Here is a 5,472-nt window from a genome sequence, read left to right on the forward strand (position 1 = left end):
TTAAATTTCAGGACCTTAAAGTTTCTGTTGGAAAGGTAAAGAGGAAAGTATGTAAATCCTTTAGAAATATCTGTGTCACCTCAATTCTTCAGTGCTGAAAACCCTTTCTAAAAAATACAGAGTAAGTTTTCCTATTTTGTACCCGCTTACAGCAATGTGAGTCCAAAATAATATTTATGAACTCATTATTTATAGTTATTCCATACTTAAAATGAGATCTAACAAACATTTCTAAGCTATATGGTGATCCATAACAAAAAAAAGGTTTAAAAAATAAAATAAAATTAAATTAAATTAAAAACCACCCAAAGATATTTTGCCTGACTATTTTCTTACCCTCCACCATTTTTCTCTCAGAGAATTCCTGACATTTTCTAAGGGCTTGTATTCAGGATTACTAGTTAATTACAAGACCAGAACTTAGAGTAGAAAACATGTTCATGCTCTCTCTACGTAAGAGACAACATAAGGTACAAGACAATGCAGAATCAGCGAGGTAAAAAACAGTGAAGAAACAGTTGGTCTGCAGAAATAACCCTTCTTGACTCATGCTCTAAAATTTTTTTTGTCAAATTTCAAGTCAGAAGTAGCCGCAATTGCTTGTCTTTTAATATCGGGAAATGTTAATGACTAAGTGGCAAGTAGTTACTTAACATTTCCTACAAGATAATTTTGATGTGGACTTAGGCTAGCTTGGTAAGTTCAAGCTATGTCCTCCAGAGATCACTTTGTATTTTCAAAATTGTTTCTGTAAGATAGCAACCTATATTTAAAAAGACCAATTTTCTGTATGATCAATATGATGATCAGGTTTTGCAGGCTAGCCAAACAGTAGCAAGATACCAAGTCAGTGTACTAAAGAAGTATTTTTTTAAGTCCTGAAAAACCTTTTCTTTTTTTTTTTTATGGAAAGTTCCTCTCAATTTCTCTCATTTTCTTACATACAAGAGGCTGAAAAATACTCTTATTGTATCTGTTTTCTCCAGTTACACAGTCTGATTGCAGATCTGACAATGTCATGGGAATTCCAACAGTTGTCCTTGTTGGCAGCTAAATGTCACTGAGGGCTGATATTGTACATCACCATGTAACTTCTCAGATCACACTTGCATCCACAATCCAAGCATGCCACAGAAAACTAATGGGTGTTCTTAAAGAGGAGGCAGGACTCTGTGATACTCCACACAAATAATCATTGATCTGCAGCTTTCAGTGCTTGAATACACACTGTTGGAAGGTAGAAAACTGATACCACTGTGCTCTTTTTTTAAACCCAACTGAAGCTGCTACTCTCATTCTAAAATATTCATGAAACATCTTCATGTCTTTGGAAAGGAGCTGAGAAGTTGGTTAACTTCCGAGCATGTACTTGCCCATTTGGGAATCTCACAGGGTGTGATTATCAGCACACTGGCCCTCCTGTACATAACATGTGAAAGAGCATTTCCTCTCCTCTGCACATACTCTTTGTTCTCTGATGCACTTCTGGGCAAAACAGCCAAACTGTGAACTTGCATCTGCTCAGGTTTTAATAACATTATTTGGAAATACGTCCTTATGAGTTGCTCTTCTGGTGAGGCGCTACTAAATCATGTCCAGGTATAAGCTGATTTGAAGCTTTGATGTTTAATTGAAACGTGTTCTTGAGCCTGTTGTTAGTATTGGCCAGCGTTCTAGAAAATGCAGACTGCCTTCTTGTGATACAAGCTGTTAGGGTGACCCAGCCACTTTGTTTCAATAAAAGCTAAATCCACAAAAACAATCTTGTTCTGTAAACATCACAGAGAACGTTCAAGAAAATCATAGTAAAAGGTCATTTTTTAAGTAGCAAAGCTTTCCAAAATTAGGAAATGTTGAGTTTACAGTGAACCTTGCTATCTTCAGCTCCTGCCCTGTGCAATGAATACAGAGAAGCCCTGTGGGACTGGAAGAGCTTGTGGTCCTAGAAGTAACAACAAACTCTATTATGTCTCAGTCAAAATCCAGGCAGGAGGCTTCTTTGTCAAAGCCCAGGTCCAGCAGCTGAGCCAGGCTATTAGAGCAACCATGGATAAAATGTTAAACTGAGGTGCCAGAGCCCGTAGAGCTTCTGGGGGTGCAAAGGTAGTTTATATAATAGTGTCATTCCTTCACTGAGTGGAGCACTGCTACAGTCCCTGGGTTTCCCTCCCTGAATCTGTAGGAAAGTGATAATGAAGAAACATGGCAAATACATCTGTCTTTGTCTAGAGAGGAAATGAAAGCAATGTCTAGACATGGGAGAAGCATTTAACTGAGGCTGGTATGCAGTAAAAGCTAAATTTGCTGTTGCTGGCATTCTCTCCTGTGGATACTTCTGTTGCTGCTGACAGCTTCATTCTCCACAGCTGAAAGATCAGATCAGGGAAGCTGCTGTAGACTCACAAGCCCACCCAAAATTGTGTTGTGCTTTTCCGAAAAGGGTGTTCTGTTACAGAAATTAAGTAACTCTGTTCTTAGGCCAGCAAATCTGATGGGGGCTTGTCAGCACTTAGTTTCAGACATTGGGATGCTCCGAGATAAAGGTACTTTGTCATTTTAGAACTAGCAGTGCTTTTAGATCATACTGATTTTATTTCATTGTCTTGACATCACCCACCCTTTGCTCGAAGTATGACTCCCGTCTCTCACAACTCTTGAAATATATTTAGTCCTGGACTATGCATAACTTAAGGCTGGAATGCACTCCCTGGCTCAGCCCAGGCAAAAGGCTGTGCACAGCTCTGCAGAGCAGCACAGAAAACGGTCAAGAGACAGTAAGTGCCACTGGACATAGAGGTGCTCTGACAACAACAGTCATGTCACTCAGGCAGGGGCTAGCTGTCCAGGCCAGGTGCTGCAAAGAGTTTCAGCAACAGGAGACGAATCTTGGGCTGTGTTTATAGGTTTCATGTAAGTCTGAGGTTTGCAGTTGGAAGAGTGACAGTTGCGATGCACTCACCTTTTATGCCTAAAATATATATGGCATTTTTATCAGAAGTTCAGATGGACTGCAGTCAGCTGCATCAAGCACAGCTAGCTTTCCAAAGGTGTTCACCTATGGCAGAGCTGATTTCTCATTGTGCATATACAGGGAGGGGACAAGCATATATAGGATACATCTGAAAGACTTCCTTCTCATCCTTTCCAGATGCCAGCTGCTATAAGAAGCTGACTGATACATGCCTTGGGCATGAAAGAACTGACATGAGAAAGAACTGACATGAGAAGGATCTTTTGTGACAGGCAGGTGAGTACTACATGGTACAAATGCTGGAGGGGCTGTCTGCAATAGAGCAAGGTCTTGCAAGATTGCTTATGTCAATAAGAATATCTTATCTCAGATGCCATGTAGATGGGACCCTCCAGCTTTATGGGAGCTAAGGCAGAAAGCTGCAGCCCACACTTACACAATGAGTGTGCTGTAGGTAGGTTTCTGGACATACATGGGAAACTGGGCACTGGGCAGCAGTAATACAGACCAGTTCATGGAGCAACTCAGAATCAGGAAGGGTTAACAGTAGGTATGCTGCAGTACCATTGCTCTTGGGAGAGAGACAACATTCATATCTTCTTGCATTGACTCAAGAGAAATATATTTTCTGAATCAAACATACACTTCATGGTGAATCTGTAGTGTACTGAGCCAATAATGACACAGAGCTTCTGAGTCACAAATTACTCCCCCTGTTTAAAGAACGAAGTGACAAAATCCCTCTCCTGATAAATAAAAAACAGTTTACCAGATCAATTAAGCACGGCCATGTATTATATTGTTTCTGTTCAAAATCAATGCTATAGAAATTTACTAACTGTATCATTTTGTAATAAAAAATCCAAACTTCTTTTATTTACCTTGTATGCTGACAATCTTCAACTATACCCTCTAAAAGAAAAATGAACATATTAATCTCCAGTATACTGCCATTTTCCTGTTGACTTGTATCATAAAATTCATCAGGGGATGTTTGTTGAAAGCAAACACAATTATTTCACATTATTGCTAGTCACAAAAATAGCAGTAATATTGAGAATCAGAAATAAGTCAGAAACTATCAGAAGTCAAGGCAACTTTTCAAAACCAAGTTAGACAGTTGTCTAAATTAAATAAGTAATCAAAAGCAGATGTGACTAAGCAACATACTTTTGGTGCTGACCTGACAGTTTAGTGGCTGCAAAATATGCAGTAACATAAGGCATGGAGTCAAGTTCTTCAGTCAGTCTTCCCTCCTCTCTCTACTGGACCAGAACCAGTCCCAAAAGTGTCTGAATGTACTTGTGAATTGTACTTTGTTCTGGCTTTGCTGTATATTTCCACAGCTTGAAATATAAAACTTCTTCAGGAAGCTAAAATGCTTGAGCTACAGCATGTACATTTTCAGATGTCTTTCTCATCCAGATACTAAGGGATTAAAACTTCTATGTTTTAAACTGTTTGCCAAACTGCAGTCACATTGGCAATCTTTGAGCCAGCAAAGATCATTTGAAGACATATCTTTTTGGTCTATCCTTGTTCTCATTCTTCTTCTTCCCATACCCCTTTCCATCACAGTGGATGGGGCCCCACTAGCCTTACACAGGCAGGAGGATGGGGAGACTCATCATCGTACCAGCAAAAAGGAAGAAGCCAGCAGTAGGTAACACCAAGCATCCTTGTAAAGCCCTGTGATATTGTTACAAGTACTACAAACATGCAGGTGGATTTTCAAAGGCATTCAGTGATTTTATGAGGTCAAGTTGTGATTTCACTGAAAGGCTGGCTATTGTGCAACAGAGTTTTATTTTAGAAATAAGTGAAGAAAGAAATTACACTGGAAATCAACACTGCAAATCTTCAACTTAATATGAATCTGTTTAAATTATGAGAAAGAATTTTTCTCTTCTACTCCCAAATTGACTCTTCCTGTGCTTTTATTTCTTTGAATCTGTTCTGACTGTTAAGAAAAATATCTATGGGGCAGACGTGTTGTGAAAAGTAAAGACATTGTTCTATACTGTAACAAAAGTGGCTTTGTTGAAGACAAATAGCACTGTGTAATGCTAAATGAGGTACCCCAAGTACATTGAGAATTCAGCCATACTGACACTTCAAGATCCAGCTTTGTAATGTTTCTATTACAGGCAGGATACGGTGATAAGATGCTATCAGACTTATTTTGTGCTAGATCTAGTCTAGGAAAAAAAAAAAGTTTTACACAGAGGAAGTAATTATCTCTCATTTTTAAATACTGTGAGAAGGCATGGTAGTTTTCTCAATTGTTGCAAAAATATGATTGAAAGAAAGCAACGCAAAATTCAGGAGAGGAAGACAGAAAAGAACTGATGTTTCTGAAATGAAAAAGTTTCACAACAACAACAAAAATCAAGTGGCATTTTAACAATCATTTTAGCATAGACTTCAAGGTAGTACATGAAAAGTTGTATTGATCTCATTTGGTTTCTTTGACTACAGTTAGAAGAAAATACTTCATATAA

Source organism: Columba livia, chromosome 3, assembly GCF_036013475.1.
Source record: "Columba livia isolate bColLiv1 breed racing homer chromosome 3, bColLiv1.pat.W.v2, whole genome shotgun sequence".
In the NCBI taxonomy this organism is placed as follows: Eukaryota; Metazoa; Chordata; class Aves; order Columbiformes; family Columbidae; genus Columba; species Columba livia.